We start from the raw sequence: 20,212 nt of genomic DNA, 5'->3' as shown, positions 1-20,212 counted from the left end.
AGAGGTTTATTAGGTTTAAGTGTCCAACTAAAGTTCTTCAGCTTGTCATGGGTGGAGGTGGGGTATGAACCTAGGCAATAGGAAACCTGAGCACTCTTCCAAAACTAAATCCATTGTCGTCAAGTTGATTCTGACTCATAGCGACCCTGTATATAGATAGGACAGAGCGTAACTGGCCTATATGGTTTCCAAGGAGCAGCTGGTGGATTCAAACCTGCCGACCTTTTGAATAGCAGCCAAGCTCTTAACCGCTGAGCCACCGGGGCTACTGAGCACTCTTCTCATAGCAACCCTATACCCAAACCAAACCAAACCTACTACCATCGAATTGATTCTGACTCATAGCGATCCTATAGGACAGAGTAGAACTGATCCATAGCGTTTCCAAGGAGCGTCTGGTGGATTTGAACTGCAGACCTTTTGGTTAGCAGCCGTAGCCCTTAACTACTATGCCACCGGCGTTTCCAGCAACCCTATAGGACTGAGTAGAACTGCCCCACACAGTTTCCAAGGAGCGCCTGGTGGATTCGAACTGCTGACCTTTTGGTTAGCAGCCGTAGCACTTAACCACTACACCACAAGGGTTTCCTGAGCACTCTTAGCCCTGGCTTATTGCCTCCTGTCTCCTAATAGTGATGGTATTGAGGGAAGACCTGGAATTTGCTTTAGATTAGGGAAAAACTAAGTAATTTGCATACTTAAGAGCTAGATCAGTAACAATGTACTTGTGGCACTCCCAGTTATGCCCAGAAGTGTGCCTCAGCTGCATGACCGAGAACCCCTAGTATAGAGACTTGTAAGCAGAAACAGAAAGAGTGAATGAAGTGAATGTGTGGGTGTGAGGAAAGCTGAGTGTGTGTAGGCGTGGACAACATGCTCTCTTTTTCCTTAAATTGTTTTGTGAGGACAGTAGCAATCCTTTTTATTTTCTCCCCAGATATCATGGATTGAATTGTGTCCCCTGAAAATATCTGTCAACTTAGTTGGGCGAAGAGTCCCAGTATTGTGTGATTGTTCACCATTTTATGTGATTTCCCTACGTGTTGCAAATCCTACCACTATGATGAAATGAGATGGATCAGTGGCGGTTACACTGATGAGATATACAAGATTAGATAGTGTCTTATGCCAATCTATTTAGATATAAAAGAGAGACGTGAGCAGAGAGACAGGGGGACCTCATACCACCAAGAAAGCAGCTCCAGGATCAGAGCGCATCCTTTGGACCTGAGGTTCCTGTGCTGAGATGCTCCCTGACCAAGGGAAGACTAATGCATCACAAGGACCTTCCTTCAGGACCAACAGGGAGAAAAAGTCTTCCCCTGGAGCCAGCACACTGAATTTGGACTTCTAGCCTACTGGACTATGAAAGAATAAATTTCTCTTTGTTAAAGCCATCTGCTTGTGGTATTTTTGTTATAGCAGCACTAGATGACGAAGACACCAGAGCTACAGTCTCTGGCCCTGTTTTCCTCCAAGGGTGCAAGTGATAATGGAAAACCATGACTTTTAGTGGTATGTTGACATGTGTTTAAAATATATTTTGGGGGAAAAAGTGTGTTTGTTTTAAAGTCTGAATCAATCTTATAAGCGAACTAGATGCCTGTTAGAATTAATAAGAAGGAAAAAAATTGTAAATCCATCAATTAATTATTAAATGTCCAACAGTCAAATATAGTACCTGTGGGCAGAGAGGCCCTCTCCTTTGAGGAAGTAAAAACTAATTGCAAAAGCAGAGCTGCTGAGAAGTCACACTGGGAAGCACGGGGTGCACGTAGCTGCCGTTTTCCTTGTGCCAAGCCACATTAAAAGGAAATGTAGAGATCTAAGGGAAAAAAATATTTAAAACCCTTTGGGAAATGTATTTAATAGTTAAGCTTGGGGAAAAAAAAACACCCAGTGATAATGACAGCCAGTGGGAAAGGGGAAGTTTACCCTGGGTTTCAAGGAGCTCTGTGAGTTTTAAATGAGCAAATCCCTAAATTAGCAAAGGTCTGGTACATAGTAGGTGCTCAAAAATATAAATTAACCAGCTAATGAATTAATGAATGAATGGCTTTTTTTTTTTTTTTTTCGAGTTTGAGAAAAGAGGAAATTTGGTATTTGTAAATAGTGCCTGTATCCAAGTCCTTAAGCCACCAGTTGCCATCCAGTTGACCCCGGCTCATGACAACCCCATGTGTATCAGAGTAGAGCGGTGCTTCGTAGGATTTTCAATGGCTGGCTTTTTCGAAAGTAAATCACCAGACCTTCTTCCAAGTCACCCGAATGGACTACAGCCTCCAGCCTTTCGGTTAGCAGCCAAGTGTGTTAACTCTTTGCACCATAGAGGGACTCCACCCAAGTCTTTATATGTATTTAAATCTTGTTAAACCTGGATACATATGTAACTGTACAGTAGTATGTAGATTATGGGGCCTTGGTGGCACAGTGATTAAGAGCTCAGGCCGCCACAGTTTGAATTCACCAGCCGCTCCTTGGAAACCCCATGGGGGCAGTTCTACTCTGTCCTTTAAGATCACTGTGAGTTGGAATCAACTCGATGACAATGGGTTTGATTTTGGTTTTATATAGATTATAAAAGGAGCCCTGGTGGTGCAGTGGTTAAGCACTTGGTTGCTAACTAAAAGGTTGGTGGTTCAAACCCACTAGCCACTCCACAGGAGAAAGATGTGGCAGTCTGCTTCCATAAAGATTACAGCCTCAGAAATCCTATAGGGCAGTTCTCTGTCCTATAAGGTAGCTCTAAGTCAGAATCAACTCGATGGCAACAGGTTTGGTTAACGGGTTTTATATAGATTATACATTATATATAAATTTATATATAAATATTACTTTTCAATAAATTAACTTTAAATGGAAAATAACTTCTAATTGTATGAAAAATTATACTATTTTCTATGATTTGGCAGACTACATCTGAGAAGTTGGTGTTCAAATCATGGGGTCATAACCCAGACCCCATCATCAATGCTGTGCCGCGTTACCCACCCTGTCGGCATCAGACCTTGAGAGAAGTTCACAATTCTACAACATAGAGGAGGCACAAACCCACACTTTGCAGTTCACTTTCTCTTGCTCTGTCTTTTTTCTTTATTCTTTGTAATGGGGCTTTGGGACACATAATAGATAGAAAAGTAAAGAAAGGCCAGGTGGCCAGGATCTGGGTTGTGCTGGATGCATGATGGAGCTGACCTAGTAAGGGCCTTCAGAGAGATTCAAAGCCCTGGGGGCCTGTTATGGATTGAACTGTGTCCCCCCAAAAATGTGTGTCACCATGGCTAGTCCATGATTTCCAGTATTGTGTGATCGTCCACCATTTTGTCATCTGATGTGATTTTCCTATGTGTTGTAAATCCTACCTCTATGATGTTAATGAGATGGGATTAGTGGCAGTTATGTTAATGAGGTGGCTCATAGGGTCACTATTAGTCCGAACTGGTTTGGTTTTTTTTTTATGTTAATGAGGCAAGGCTCAATCTACAAGATTAGGTTGTATCTTAAATCAATCTCTTTTGAGATATGGAAAAGAGAAGTAAGCAGAGAGACATGGGGACCTCATGCCACCAAGAACAAGGAACCAGGAGGGAAGCTTGCTCCTTGGACCCAGGGTCCCTGCACTGAGAAGCTCCTAGACCAGGGATGAGAAGGACCTTCCTCCAGAGCCAACAGAGAGAAAAAGTCTTCGCCTGGAGCTGGCACCCTGAAATCGGACTTCTAGCCTCTTAACTGTGAGAGAATAAATTTCTCTTTGTTAAAGCCATCCACTTGTGGTATTTCTGTTACAGTAGCGCTAGACAACTAAGACAGGGCCTGTTTCCTAAAGTTCACTTTCTGGTGCCAGGGCCTTTCCAGGAGTTTCAGAGTTGGTTTCTCACTATCACAGCCCTCCTCACAGTAAATCCAAAACACTCCTGAGTGTCTGATAAAGCTAGTGAAAATGCTAATAAATCCCTGGTTAGAAGAGTGCTTGCTTTACTAGTGGAAGCACCACCTCCCATGGGCATGTATAGTCAAGAACTGATAGCTTTTCTAAAATCTGTTGTAAAGGTGAGTGTCTCCCTGGGAGCATGATATACTACAAAAGTGGCAGAATTCTGGAGACTAGGATGAGATCTAACCTCTACTTTTTATTAACTATGACCCTTAGTAAGTTGCTTAATGCTTCTGAGATTTTTTTCCTTCTTTGCAAAATGGGGTTAATAATTCCTGCCCTACCTACCTGAGTGGGTTGATGTCAGAAACAAGTGAGGCACACTTGAGTATATGAAACATTTTGTAAAATATAATATTCTACACCAGGGGTTGGCAAACACTGGCCCACAGCTAAGCACAGTTACTGCCTGTATGGCCCAAAAACTAAGAATGGATCATAGCTAAGAGTGGTTTTTATATTTTTTAATGGTTGAAAAGAAGTATAATATTTCATGTCATGTGAATATTATATGAAATTCAAATTTCAGTGTCCATAAGTACAGTTTTATTGGAACACAGCCATGTTGATTTGTCTATGTGTTGTCCACAGCTGCTTTCACACTACAGTGTCAAAGTTGAGCACAGTCTGCAAAGCCCAAAATATTTATTAACTGGCCCTTTACAGAAAAGTTGGCCAACCCTTGCCCTGCATAACTTAATGCATTATTATTCTTCTATCAAATGGATAGACTTTTATTTACATGGGTTTCACCAAGGAACCTGCCTATTCTGGAAGGGTGAGAGATGACCCTCTCTTAGGCATAAAGTTGGGCATGCCCAGCAGCTCCATGTCATCAGGTAGAAGTGGTGTAAAACCGTACAGCAGACTGAACAGACCATAAAGATATAATAAATCTCATGTGCAGATTTTTCTCCACTTCCCAATCTTCCACAACCCACCTTTATAGACTAGACTGAGGGAGAAAACAAAGCAAGCCTTGTTTGGAGATGGCTTTGCACAATTTGGTGACACCAGTGGAAGTGGATGGCTGTAACATTACAGCCCCAGTCAGACTGGCCCTGAAGGACAGTGGGGAAAGACAATCACCCCAGAGGGCAGAACTTTGAGAGAACACCAGGGTTCTTTTCTTATACAGAGAGGTGGCCCGAGGTCAAGATTTACCGTGCTTCATAAGCAGTGGTCTATGGTTTGGTTGGATGATCAGGGACTACAAAGATGCAAGATGGAAGGATTGATAGAAAGAAGATTTGGAGGAGAAGTAAACGGTGGATCCTTGAAAGTGGTCCAGGAATGTGAGACTACCTGCATCTTTGCCAATGTTTACCATAAAGCCTCCTTGGAAGAGAAGGATTTTAATAACCAGGTGGACAAGATTGCCTGCTCTGCGGCTTCTAGTTGTCTCCTTCCCCAGATATCCAAGGGCTTGTTCAATAAATAGGCTTATGAGCAACCATCACTGGTCGTGATGTAGAGACAGAATAGTTCATAGGCTCAGCATCATGGATTTTCTTTTGTCCTTGGGGAAAAGGGGCAATTGGTCCTGGCTATTACCGTTTCTGAATACCCAACTTGCTCTCAGTGTTAACTACCCTGAGGATCCTAATATGGTACAATATCCCTGGGGTCCCAGCAAGCACCCAGTAATATCGGACTCCTGCCTTCAAGCAGGAAGGCAGAAATTTGTCCTCCCTGGAATATACCTATGTTCTGGATTCAGAATTGCTTTCCCTGCCCAGCATCCTCCTGCCCCCTCATCATCTGTAGAAGTAACAGATGTCTAACACACTACCATAGTATCCCACATAGTATTAGTTCCAACCAAGGAAGTCACTGTTCTCTGAAAGGGGCAATAGAATTCATGGGACTTATTCCCCAGCACCCAGATGCAGCTGGCCTTATAGAATAGTAATGACAACTAACATCCTTTTAGAATAGTAATGACAACTAATGTTTACACACCAAGCACTATTCTAAGCACTCATATGTGTCAACTCATTTAACACTTAGAATAGCCTTTGTCTTAGGTGGATTCTCTAGAGAAGCAAAACCAGTAAAATGAATAAGTATATATAGACAGAGAGAGAGATTTATACCAAGGAAATGGCTCACACAGTTGTAGAGGCTGGAACATCCCAAGCCCATGGGTCAGGATAGAGGCTTATCCTGATTCATGTAGCTGCAGAGGCTGCCGAACGAAAGATCAACAGTTCAGAGAGTAGGGCTCTTGTTCACAGGCTGCAAAGATCGATGAATCCCAAGACTGGCAGATAAGACCACAGGTAAGCAGATAGCTGAAGTCTCAAGAGCCAGAAGTCAGATGAACAGGAGCCAGCTGCAGGATCCAGCATGAGCAAAATGCCCCTGAGCCTTGCAAGAATGTCCACTTATGTTCAATTCAGGCCACAAGGCCAAGGCAACTCCCTTTCAACTGATTGGCTACTCACAGCAGAGTCTATCATGAGGGTGATCACACATCAAATCTCAGCAGGGAAGTGATCACAACATTATATGACTGCCAAAACACTGAAATTAAGGCTCAGCCAAGTTGACACACAATGGTAACCATCACAGCCTTTTAAGATAATTACCATAATTATACCAATTTCCAAGGAGAGGAAAGTGAGGATAGAATGGTTAATAAACTGTCTTTGGTCACTCAGTAAGTAAGAGGAGGACTGGGACTTGAATCCCATCCACCTAGCTCCAGAGCCCATGATTGTGACAACTACTGCATACTGTCTACAACAGAAGAGTGGAATGGTCCATTGAAGGCTCAATTACAGAGGCTCATGAGAAGCAAAACCAGGCGAGGTTACCATGCACTCCTAGAGGGCAAACGTTATACTCTGAACCAGTGATCAATATATGGTTCCATTTCTTCCTTAGTAAGAAAATATCATCTGGGACTTAAGAGGGTAGAAGCTGGTCACTATTACACCTATTGGTCCACTTGTAAAATGTTGCCTCTGTTCCCTGTAACTTACAGATCCACTGATACAGATGGTTTAGAATCTGAAGGGGCATATTTCAGGGGGATAAGGCAATTGGAAGCAGAGGCTGCCACCTGGCCATTTTAGGCTCATCATGCCAATGATGAACAGGGAAAAAGGGGAGCTCTGGTATAGGTTGGGGTGCTTGAGCCCAACTACTTAAGGGAAATATTTCAGTTACTGTATATTATGGATTGAATTGTGTACCAAAATATGTGTCAACTTGGCTAGGCCATGAAACCCAGTTTGTGTAGTTGTCTACCATTTTGTGATATAATGTGATTATTCTGTGTGTTGTAAATACTAACCTCTGTGATGTTAATGAGGCAAGACTTAATCTATAGGATCAGATTATATCTTGGGTCAGTTTCTTTTGAGATACAAAAGAGAGAAGGGACTTCAGACCACCAAGAAAGAAGCATCAAGAGCAGAGCACATCCTTTGGACTCAGGGTCCCTGTGCTGAGAAGCTCCTAGACCAGGGGAAGATTGATGACAAGGACCTTTCCCCAGAGCCAACAGAGAGAGAAAGCCTTCTCCTGGAGCTGGCACCCTGAATTTAGACTTCTAGCCTCCTAGGCTGTGAGAGAATAAATTTCTGTTTGTTAAAGTAGCACTAGATAGCTAAGACAGGATTTGGTATCAGAAGAGTAGGGTGCTACTGTAGCAGATCCCTACAATACAGAAGTGGTTGTGGGATTGAGTCATGGATAGAGGCTGGAAGAGTTTTAAAATGCCTAAAAAAAAAGCTTAGATTGCCTTGAATAGACTGTTGGCGGAATTATGGACCTCAAAGATGATTTTGGTAAGGGCTCAGAAGGAAGCGAGAAGAGCTGTAACACCAAAGACTATAGAAATGGTGAGCAGCAACAGCAAAAAACTGCAGCAGCAGAACCAGGAGACATGAGAGACAGCACGGCAGATGACCCACAGAGAAAGAAAGCTGAGTGCCATTGGGCTGGAGGCTTCCTGGTGGAGTGTGGTGCCTCTGGTCACTCATTGGTGTAGCTAGGCTTGCCGACCCACAGAGCAAGAGAGCTGAGTGCCTCCTAGCAGAGTTTTACTGGTAGAGTTGGGTGCCTCCAGGCACTTACCTGTAGAGGTAAAGAGCTTTGGAGCACTTGCCAGAGAAGGGCAGACGCTGGGCTGGCCCAAGAGATACAAGGGGCTGAGGAACCAGGAAGCAGAAGCTGAAGAGACAAGAAGCACAAGAAAAAGAGCTGCCTTGGTCTCAAGGAATAGGGCCACAACCTCTGGGATCTCAAAGGGAGGAGCTACAGTTTGCTGGGTCTCAAAGGGTGGGCCTACGGCTTTGTAAGTTTCAAAGAGATAGATCTTCACCAGCTAGATCCAGGAGTGTGGGTCTGCCTTTCACAAGTAACAGCAGGATGAGGCCAGATCCTCTGCCCAAAGCTGAGGGGGCATGGCTGCCATGCCCAAGGGGTAGAAGAATGGAGACTGCCGGGACCGAGGGGGTAGGGTCATCACTCAAATAGACTAGGAGAATTCGGCCGCCGAAATCCAAGAGAGCAGTGTTGTCATCCCAGTGGATCTGGGAGGCAGAACTGAAGCCCTGGGCCAAGGGGCCTCCACCCGGAATCTGGAGAGTGTGGCCAGCACCCAGAATCTGGAGGGTAGGCAATTGCCTAAATGGTCTCAGAGAACAGAAGTTTATTTTCAAAACTTGAGAACTAATGTAATGTGTTCTGCTGACTTGCCTGGTGCTTGTTATCCCTTCTTTTCCTCCAATTTCTCTCATTTGTAATGGAAACGTCTACCTTATGCCTGTTCCACCATTTTACTTTAGAAGCAGATGAGTTTTATTCTAGATTTCACAAATAAAGAGGAATTTTGTCCCAGGATGAAATTCAACTTGGAGTTGATTTAGGACTTTTACTATGATTTGGCCGGGTAAATGCGTTTTACATGGGCAAGGACATGAATTTTGGGTGGCCGAAGTGTGGAATGTTATGGATTAAATTGTGTCCCTCCCAAAATATGTGTCAACTTGGATAGGCCATGATTCTCAGTATTGTGTAGTTGTCCACCATTTTGTGATCTGATGTGATTATCCTGTGTGTTGTAAATCCTAACCTCTATGATAGAAACCCTGGTTGCATAGTGGTTAAGAGCTACAGCTGCTAATCAAAAGGTCAGCAGATCGAATCCATCAGGAGCTCCTTGGAAACTGTATGGGGCAGTTCTACTCTGTCCTGTGGGGTCACTATGAGTCGGAAGGGGTATGATGTTAATTAGGGAGAACTCAACCTACAGGATTAGATTTTATCTTGAGTCAATTTCTTTTTAGACATACAAGAGAGAAGCAAGCAGAGAGGAGAAGGGACATCCTACCATCAAGAAAGAAGCACCAGGGGTCCCTGAGCTGAGAAGCTCCTCTACCAGGGAAAGATTGATGACAAGGACTTTCCCCAAAAGCCAATAGAGAGAGAAAGGCTTCTCCTGGAGCTGGAGCCTTGAATTTAGACTTCTAGCCTCCTAGACTGTGAGAGAATAAATTTCTCTTTGTTAAAGCCATTCACTTGTGGTATTTTTGTTACAGCGGCACTAGATAACTAAGGCAGGGTGCATTCGGCTTTAAGTAATACAAGCCATTTAAAAGTGACTATAGTCTTTTTTTTATAATCATGGACAGTCTGGAGGAAGACAGCCCAAGGGTGGATTAAGAGTCTCAACAATTCCATCAAAGAATCAGGCTCTGTCCAGCTTCCAACTCCTCCTTCCTCAGCTGCTTGGCAATGTCTTTCCTCATGGTGACAGGATGGCTGCCACAGAGCTTGGAGGAAGGGAGGGAGGGAGGGAGGGAGGGAGGGAGCAAGGAGGGAGCAAGGGAGGGAGCAAGGAGGGAGCAAGGGAGGGAGCAAGGGAGTGATGCAAAGAATCAGAGACAGCAAAGAACCTATTTCTGTGGCCAGTACCAGCAGTTTCCAGGCCCAGTAATGCTTCATAGAGTGTCCAGTGCTGCTGGTAGTAGTGGTGATAGTGGTGCTGGGGCTGGTGCTGCCCTGGATGTCCACCATTCAGCTGTAAGCAGAAGTTTTCTTTTTCTTTCTTTTTTTGCTAAAAACATACACAGCAGAATATAAACCCATTCATCAGTTTCTACATGTACAATTCAATAACATTGGTTACATTTTTCATGTTGTATCACCATTCTCCCTATCTCTACTGTTATTATTTTACCACCATTAACTAAGACTCAGTACCCTCTAAGCTTCTCACCTGTGCTTTAGCGTTATTGCTGACAATCTGATGTCATATGTTGTCATTAGGTGCCATCGAGTCAGCTCTGACTCATAGCAACACTATGTACAACAGAATGAAAAGCTGCTCAGTCCTACACTATCCTCACAATCGTTGTTATGCTTGAGCCCATTGTTGGAGCCACTGTGTCAATCCATCTCGTTGAGGGTCTTCCTCTTTTCGCCAAGCCTGTGCTTTACCAAGCACGATGTCCTTCTCTAGGGATCTCACATGGCTAATTCTTAAAAGAACGCAATGCTAATTCGAACATTCTTTACTAATTTAACTTAACATTTGTCTAGTTTAAAGATGACTTCAGGAGATAAATTCAGTCCAAAGTTTTAAGATTTTCTCGGGGCAATATATTCTGGGGTTCTTTTAGTCTCGATAAGTCCAGTAGGTCTAGATTCTACAGTGGCAACTTTCTTGCCAGACAGTCCCATTGGTGTGATTTGCTTGTGGCCCTCACTCACCTCTTTAGTTCCCGGTGATTCTCTGACCCTGATTCTCGAGCTTTCCCAGGGAGTCAATGAGCTACCCATTATCTCTTCAGTATATCACATTTCTACTTAAATAGGCCAGAATTGTTTTCTGATATTTGTAACTAACAAATCTGATAACATGGCTGTTTGATTGTTTCACTGAAAATGAAGTTTCTCTTTTTCTTTTTTTGCTCTTTTTGGTGATTTCAATAGATGGGCAAAGAGTAAAAAATATCTTTACTAGAATGTAGATTATTTTTACCAAGTCTCCACATAGTTATTTTAATGGCCTCCTCTCAGTAAAATTCAGGTCACACAAGTCCTGAAGGATGCCCCAGGAAGAAGGTTATAGCTACTCACAAATATCATTTATTGGGCCTTGATATGTGCCAGGTGCTGTGAGAAGTACTTTACATATGGATTCAATTCTCACAATAGCCTCGTGAAGTAGATATTACTCTATTATCTACGTTTTACGGCTGGTTCGGGGCTAGGTCACACATAGTGCCAATGGGGTATGACTCAGCTCTGCCAGACTGCAAAGACCTGTCATCTTCCCAGTACGTCATTGCCGTTAGTTGCTAAGGAGTCACCTCTGACTCATGGCAACATTATGCATGACAGAAGAAACATTGCCTGGTCTTCTAGTTCTTTAGTATGTTTGAGTCCATTGTTTCAGTTATTGCTTTAATCCACCCCACTGAGGATTTCCAGTATACCTAGTCATTATTTTCATTTCCTTGTGGTATCAGAAATTAAATCAATAGACTGTAGCCTACAAAGTCTCCCTATTAATATCCAGGCAAACTTGAATTTGATATCAAAATCATCTATTTTATAGTCCAAAAGCAATAGATTGTGCACTGCAAAGTCTCTATGCTACTCCTCAGCCAAAGTTGAATTTAATAACAAAAACATCTATCTTGGAGCCCATCCAAAGAATTTTGTTCCAGAAGGACCATAAAGATATTTATCACTTTTTAATATAGAGTAAGATCAGTGGTACAAACCCTGAGGTTACCTTTAAAGTACGGCTCCAGGCAATGTACTCATTTTAACTGATCTTCATCTTCCTTGACTTGTTTATGGTGCTTATCCACCCACGCCCTCTTCAAAGAAAGCTTCTCACCTCCAGTCCCTGTTGCTGAAGCAGACCCTTTCTGTACTAATTGCCACAGCTGACAAGCAGTGGACAACTTGTCCAAAAGGTGCCAATTTACAGACAAGTCTGTGGTCTATGCAGCCTGTCTTGAAAAGGTGGGCCATTCAGACAATTCTTCCAGAAATTGTTGTTGTGTTCCATCGAGTCGGCTCCAACTCACAGCCACCCTATAGGATAGAGTAGAACTGCTCCATAGGGTTTCCAAGGAGCAGCTGGTGGATTCAAACTGCTGACCTTTTGGTTAGCAGCTGAGCTCTTAGCCACTGCACCATTAAGAATTGGGGAACTAAGAGGCTGAGTGGGTTAGCAGTACAGCTGAAAGAGATATCAAACTGACTCAAAAACCACATGAAAGCTAATGTTATGAAGAGGTAAAGTGTGTGTTCTATAAAACAGAGGATGCGGAAGGAAGTTGGTGGAGAGAGGCAGCTGGAGCAGGTGGTCAGAGAGAAATAGGAATGCTCTAAAAGAGAGAGGAAAGAGGAGGAGAGAAGGGAAGGAGAGATGCTAAGAGAGAGATCCAGCCCTGGAATGTGCTGTATTTCCTGAATTTCCCAGAAACTTTGGGTGAATGTCTGATCCTTGCAACCACACCAACCTGTGTGAAACTTTCTTATCAACCTTTAGAAAGGGAACCTGTGAACTAATCTTTCTTCTTTTGTGTTTTCCCCCATTCTTCTTCCTGTGACCTAACTCATCCCAAGGCTGGAACCAAGAGAAAAATGAAGTAGAAAGCAGGAAGTCTGGATAAGCTACAAACATAAAAACCGGACTCTGAAAGGTAGAACCTGATTATATTGTGCTCAGACCTGGGCATTTATAACCCCCCTGCTCCCCTCTGTGGATAAAGGCAGAATTGAGAGTATTTTTCATTCCATAAACTCTAAAAACAGAAGCAAAATGCAATTCTTTACTGTCTTCCCATTTCAGGATGACGAACTAAGCATACCTGTGCACTTCCTTATAATTTTTTTTTTTCTGACTCAAAAACCTACTAAGGTATTCTAAACACACACACCTGGATCCTACCTCTAAATGCCAGCAGGTGGTTTGAGTGGAAAAGCCAGAGCAAGCAGTCATTGTGTTGCAGGTTATCGAAAGTCTAACACATACATTCCTCCTCCACAAGAGTCTGTTTCAGACCAAAACAGTCCCTGCTGACAAAGAGGGAGGGCCTCTCTCCCTTCCTGACCCCTCGATAATGATCTCCTATAACAGCTCCAGTTAACAGGCACTGAGGATAGGTTCTTTGTAGGCTGCTTGGCTTTCAAAATTCCTTTTACCTGCAGAGAATGGTCTCCTCAGCTCCTCACCGTTTTTATCCTCCGTTGTATGCAATTGGGAATCCCTAGATGGCACAGTTAAGCAGCTGGGCTACTAATCAAAAGACTGATAGTTCCAACCCACCCAGAGGTGCCTGGGAAGAAGGGTCACAGTCATGGAAAACTACACGGGGTGTTGTTCTACTCTGTAAACACATGTGATCGCTGTGAGTTGGAATCGACTCGATGGCAACTGTTTTGGTTATTTTGGTTTGATTTGGAATAGTCCTTTATTCTGTCTGTTGTTGTAGTTAGGTGCCTTCGAGTTGGTTCTGACTCATAGTGGCCCTATGCACAACAGAACCAAACACTGCCCAGTCCTGCGTCATCTTCATGGATGGTTGTTACACTTAAGCCCACTGTTGCAGCCACTGTGTCAATCCATCTCATTGAGGGGCTTCCTCTTTTTCAGTGACCCTCTACTTTACCATGCATGATGTCCTTCTCCAGGGACTGGTCCCTCCTGATAACTTGTCCAAAGTATGTGAGCAGAAGTTTCACCATCCTCGCTTCTAAGGAGCACTCTGGCTGTATTTGTTCCAAGACAGATTTGTTCGTTCTTTTAGCGCTCCCCAGTATATTCAATATTCTTTGCAAACACCATTATTCAAAGGCATCAATTCTTTTTTGGTCTTCCTTATTCATTGCCCAGCTTTCACATGCATGTGAGGCAATTGAAAACACTATGGTTTTGGTCAGGTGCACCTTAGTCGTTAAAGTGACATCTTTGCTTTTTAAAGAGGTCTTTTGCTCAAATTTGCCCAATGCAATGTGTGATTTGATTTCTTGACTCCTGCTTCCATGGGTGTTGATTGTGGATCCAAGTAAAATGCAATCCTTGACAACGTCAGTAGTTGCTCCATTTACCCTGATGTTTCTTATTGGTCCAGCTGTGAGGATTTTTGTTTTCTTTTTGATGAGGTGTAATCCGTAAGCAGTGGGTTTTTTAGTGGGTTAATCCATACTGAAGGCTGTAGTCTTTGATCTTTATCAGTAAGCGCTTCAAATCCCCTTCACTTTCAGCAAGGAAGATTGTATCATGTGCATATCGCAGATGTTAATGGGTCTTCCTCCTATCCTGATGCCCTGTTCTTCATGTAGTCCAGCTTCTCAGATTATTTGCTCAGCATACAGATTGAATAAGTATGGTGAAAGAATGCACGCCTTTCCTGATTTTAATCCACATATACAGGTTCCACATGAGTACAATTTCAATTCTTCACAGTGTTATCCATAATTTGTTATGATCCACACAGTCGAATGTCTTTGCATAGTCAAGAAAATATAGGTAAACACCTTTCTGATGTTCTCTGCTTTCAGCCAGGACCCATCCGACATCAGCAATAATATCTCATGCACCATGTCCTCTTCTGAATCTGGCTTGACTTTCTGGCAGTTCCCTGTCAATATACTGCTCCAACTGCTTTTGAATGATCTTCAGCAAAATTTTACTTGTGTGTGATATTAATGATATTGTTAGATAATTTCCACATTTGGTTGAATTACTTTTCTTTAAAATAGGTGTAAATATGGGTCTCTTCCAGTCAACTGGCCAGGTAGTTGTCTTCCAAATCTCTTGGCATATACGAGTGAGCATTTCCAGTGCTGCATCCATTTGTTGAAACGCCTCAATTGGTATTCCCTCAATTCCTGGAGCGTCATTTTCACCAATGTCTTCAGTGCAGCCTGGACTTCTTCCTTCAGTAGCGTTGGTTCTTGATCACATGCTACCCCCTGAAATGATTGAACACTGACCAATTATTTTTGGTACAGTGGCCGTATGTATTCCTTCCATCTTCTTTTGATGCTTTCTACATTATTTGGTATTTTGCCCACACGTCTGTCAGTTTGTCATACTGTGGGGGCTTGTGTGTTGCTGTGATGCTGGAAGCTATGCCGCTGGTTTTCCAATACCAGCAGGGTTACCCATGGTGGACAGGCTTCAGCTGAGCTTCCAGGGCAGGACAGACTAGGAGAAGGACTTGGTGGTCTACTTCTGGAAAAAATTAGCCAGTGAAAACTTTATGAATAGCAGCTGAACATTGTCTGATATAGTGCCAGAAGATGAGCCCCTCAAGTTGAAGGCACTCAAAAGAGGACTGGGGAAGAGCTGTCTCCTCAAGGTAGAGTCAGCCTTAATGATGTGGATGGAGTAAAGCTTTTGGGACCTTCGTTTGCTGATGTGGCATGATTCAAAATGAGAAGAAACAGCTCTAAACATCCATTAATAATAGGAACATGGAATGTATGAAGTATGAATCTAGGAAAATTGGAAATCATCAAAAATGAAATGGAACGCATAAACCTTGATATCCTAGGCATTAGTAAGCTGAAGTAGACTGGTATTGGCCATTTTGAATCAGACAATCATATGATCTACTATGCTGCAATGACAAATTGAAGAGGAATGGCATTGCGTGTGTTGACAAAAAGAACATTTCAAGATCTATCCTGAAGTACAGCCCTATCAGTGATAGGGTAATGTCTTTGTTATCTAGTGTTGCTATAACAGAAATACCACAAGTGAATGGCTTTAACAAAGAGAAATTTATTCTCTCACAGCCTACTCAGTGTGTCGAGTTGATTCCGACTCATAGCGACCCTATAGGACAGAGTAGAACTTCCCCATAGAGTTTCCAAGGAGTGCCTGGCAGATTTGAACTGCCGACCCTTTGGTTAGCAGCCTTAGCACTTAACCACTACACCACCAGCATTTCCTCTCACAGCCTAGGAGGCTAGAAGTCCCAAATCAGGACATCAGTTCCAGGGGAAGGCTTTCTCTCTCTCTGCTGGCTGTGGAGGAAGATCCTCATCCTTAATCTTTCTCTGGTTAAGGAGCTTCTCAATGCAGGGACCCTGGGTCCAAAGGATGTGCTGTTCTCCTGGCACTACTTTCTGGGTAGCTTGAGGTTCTCCTGTCTCTCTGCTCACTTCTGTGCTTTAAATCTCAAAAGAGATTGGCTTAAATTGTAGATTAATCCTGTAGATTGAGTTTACATAACTGCTGATAATCACAGCTCATTAACATGGTAGAGCAGATTTATAACACATAGGAAAATCACATCAGTTGACAAAATGGTGGACAATCACACAATACTGGGAATCATGACCTAGCCAGTTCGACAGATATTTTGGGGGGACACAGTTCAATCCGACAGACAATGTCCATAAGCTTACAGGGAAAACCAGTTAATCTGATTATTATTCAAATTTACACACCAACCACTAAAGCTGAAGGTGAAGAAATTGAAAATTTGTACCAACTTCTGCCATCTGAAATTGACTGAACATGCAATCAGGATGCATTGCTAATTATTAGTGATTGGAAAGCAAAAGTTGGAAACAAAGAAAAAGGATCAGTAGTTGGAAAATATGCCCTTGGTGATAGAAATGATACCGGAGATCACATGATACAATTTCGCAAGACCAATAACTTCTTCATTGCAAACACCTTTTTTAACAACATTAATGGTGACTATTTTTTTTTTTTTTTTATACAAGTGGACCTCACCAGATGGAATACATGAGAATCAAATCGACTGCGTCTGTGGAAAGAGACAATGGAGAAGCTCAATACCATCAGTCAGAACAAGGCCAGGGGCCGACAGTGAAGCAGACCATCAATTGCTCGCATGCAAGTTCAAGTTGAAACTGAAGAAAATTAGAACAAGTCCATGAGAGCTAAAGTACAACCTTGAGCATATCCCATCTGAGTTTAGAGACCATCTCAAGAATGAGGCACTGAACACTAATGACCGAAGACCAGACAAGTTGTGGAATGACATCAAGGACATGAAGAAAGAGGTCATTAAACAGACAGGAAATAAAGAAAAGACCAAAGTGCATGGCAGAAGAGTCTCTGAAACTTGCTGTTGAACATTGAGTAGCTAAAGTGAACGGAAGAAATGATGAAGTAAAAGAGCTGACAGAAGACTTCAAAGGGCAGCTCGAGAAGACAAAGCAGGGTATTATAAAAAATGTGCAAAGAAAAAAAAAGGAAAGAAAGTTAGAAAAAAAAAAGGAAGAACGTGCTCGATATTTCTCAAGCTGAAAGAACTGAAGAAAAAATTCAAATCTCGAGTTGCAATAGCGACGGATTATTCTGCCTAGTATATCACAAAACATGGGTTAGCAAAGACAGCACTGTGGTGGAGTACTCAAGCCCTTGGACTCCAGAGGCAAGTTTCAGGGGTTCAAATCTTGCTTCTGCCTCTTACAAATAGATTGATATCTCTGAACATCAGTTTCCTCATCTGTAAAATGGGGATGATATTATTAGTTCCTACCTGTAGGACCAAGTGAGTTAATATCTGCAAAGGATCTAGCATAGCGTCTAGTATTTAGTGCACCATGTGTTTGCTAAATCAATGAACAAACCTACTCCAAGTAGGAGAGACTTTTCCTCCCTGAGAACTGCCAGGCTGGTGGAAAAAGAGCTTTCTTCTGGAAGAAGCGAATTGTGTTTCTTGTTATAAAGTGATTTTTTTTCCCTGAAGGAAATTTCCCTTTGCTAATTAATCTCTATTAGACAGCTGAATAGTCTAAGTACAGAATTGATGGCTTTGAAGTAGTTGTTCCAAAGACCTGAACAGATCCCAGTTCTGCAACCTTTTAACTGTGTCACCTTTGCCAAGGTCCCTACCCTTCCTGAGCTTCGGTGTCTGCAAAATGGAAACACTTACACCTACTTCATAGGGAGGTCCTGACAATGCAGGTAACACAGGACAGTGGAGGGCATAGTGTGGCACTTAAGCACTTCTCAACAAACGTTTGAATCTGAATTTGAAAATGGTTTCCACCAGGTTCATACACGGAGTCCTTCAGCATTTGGCTTAGGACCCCACGACTTCTTCCTTAGGTACAATTCTACCAAGCTGGACTCTCTGATTTCATGGCCACAACCAACTGGGGCGGTGGGAAGTTCAAGAAAGTTGTAAGGGGGAAGATATGCTGGTGAGTGCTAAAAGAGATAACAGATACACAGAAGGAGAAGAAAGAAAATTTTATAAAAAACAGACAAAACAATTCCAAAAGTTTAGTAGTCTTGGGCACTTATTGTAGGAAAACTTAGCCCTATAGACATAAGTATCTGAGGGCCTCATGACATCATAGCTCAGTGCAAAGACTGGCATTCCTGTAGTTTAAAGAGGCACAGTATCTCCAAAAGGTCTTGGTAGGGCTGAGTGTCTACAATTCAGGGGAACGGGACTTGGAGGAGTTATTAGAGGTTTGAGAGCGAACCTCAAAACAATAGGAAAGAGAGAGGTGCTTGAGGTCCCAGCTTCTCACTGCAGGGCCTTAAATGTTTGAGGGCCTGGGAAAATACCCTTTCACTAACTGTAAACCAACCCGTTCCTGTCGAGTCAATTCCAACACGTAGTGACCCTACAAGACAGAGGAGAACTGCCCCATAGGGTTTCCAAGAAGCAGGTGGTGGATTCAAACTGCTGCACTTTTGGTTAGCAGCCAAGCTCTTAAACACTGTGCCACCAGGGTCCTTCACTAACTAGAGGAGGAAAGAATCATTTGAGATGTCTTTTACTGGCAGGAGAGGTCAAGTTAAAACTGTTTCCCCTTGAAGAGGAGAAGGAGGCCTGTCACGCAAAGAATTGCTTGGGAAGTGGGAGTGGTTAGACCACAGGGCAGGCCCCTGGTAGAGAAAGCATAGTACAGAGGGTAGGCAGCACCTTATCACAGGTGGCTCAGTGCTTGACTTCTGGAGCCAGATACCCGGGTTCAAACCTAGCTCTACCTCTTACTGTTACATGACCTCCAGTTTAATCTAACTTAATCTCTCCTGTGTAACACAAGAAATAATGGAAGTACCTACCTATAGAGTTGTTGTGAGGATAATTGCGTTAATACATTGTGAGGCCCTTAGAAGACTACCTAGCACACTGGAAAATTTTCACAAATGTTAGCTATTGTCAAATGTATCCCTCACGTACCTTACTTTCCTTATCTCCCAGTAATGAATAATTGGGTTGCCCTCAACTCCCTGCACCACAAACTATACTGTCATGAACACCTTCACTTAGTAAGAATTTATTGAGTACCTACTACATACTGAGTAATGTTTCTTTTTGGTCCTGTGGAAGTTTCCCAGAGGCACATACCCAGGAGTGGCATTTCTTACCTAATTTCACCAAATGTTAGCCAATCTGCTCACAAGTTTACCCATGCTCCAACAGCACATGAGGGCTCTGGTTTCCCCACATCTTTGTCAACACTGAGTATTATCTGAGTTTTTAATTTAATTTTTGTCAGTCTGGTGGGTGTGACATGGTATCTTGTTTTAATTTGTATTTCTGTTGACAGCAAGATGTAGCATCTCTTCATATGCTTGTTAGGTATTCTAATAAGATAATTGCCTGTACACATATTTTGCCCATTTTTAACTGGATTTCCTGTCTTTTGTTGACTCGAATTTCCTCTGTGCATTTTTCAAATATGTAGCACTTGCTAGTGTCAGATAATGGAAAATATCATCTCTCAGTTTATCACCTTATCACCTTTGTTTGAGAGTCTCCAGGTGGTGCAAACAGTTAATGTGCTTGGGTGCTAACTGAAAGGTTGGTGGTTCAAGTCCACCCAGAGGTAACTCGGCAGAAAGGCCTGGAAATCCACTTCCACAAAATCAGTCATTGAAAACCCTATGGATCACAGTTCTACTCTGACACACATAGGATTGCCATGAATCAGAATTGATTTGACGGCAACTAGGATCTTTGTTTAGAGTTTCTTATTTGAACAGAAATTTGGTGGTGCACTGAAGACACCAAACCCAGCTCAGCTCCTGACTAGCTTGGCTCAATCTTCTGCATCAATGGACTGACAGAACAAAAAGCATGTCTGTTTCTAGATAGAAATGCTATTTATCCTGGCATCTACTGTTCTGCTAAAAACAATGTCTATCATTCAGTAAAAATTAGGGAACAAAAAATCAAGAGAGAAAAATTTTAAACAGTCAAAGATCCTGATTCAGAGATGACCCAGATATTTGAACTATCAGAAAGGGGCTTTGAATAACAGTGATTAATATGACTACCTATGATTAAA

The sequence above is a fragment of the Elephas maximus genome, chromosome 3, assembly GCF_024166365.1.
Source record: "Elephas maximus indicus isolate mEleMax1 chromosome 3, mEleMax1 primary haplotype, whole genome shotgun sequence".
Classification (NCBI taxonomy): Eukaryota; Metazoa; Chordata; class Mammalia; order Proboscidea; family Elephantidae; genus Elephas; species Elephas maximus.
This window is presented reverse-complemented; position numbering follows the sequence as displayed.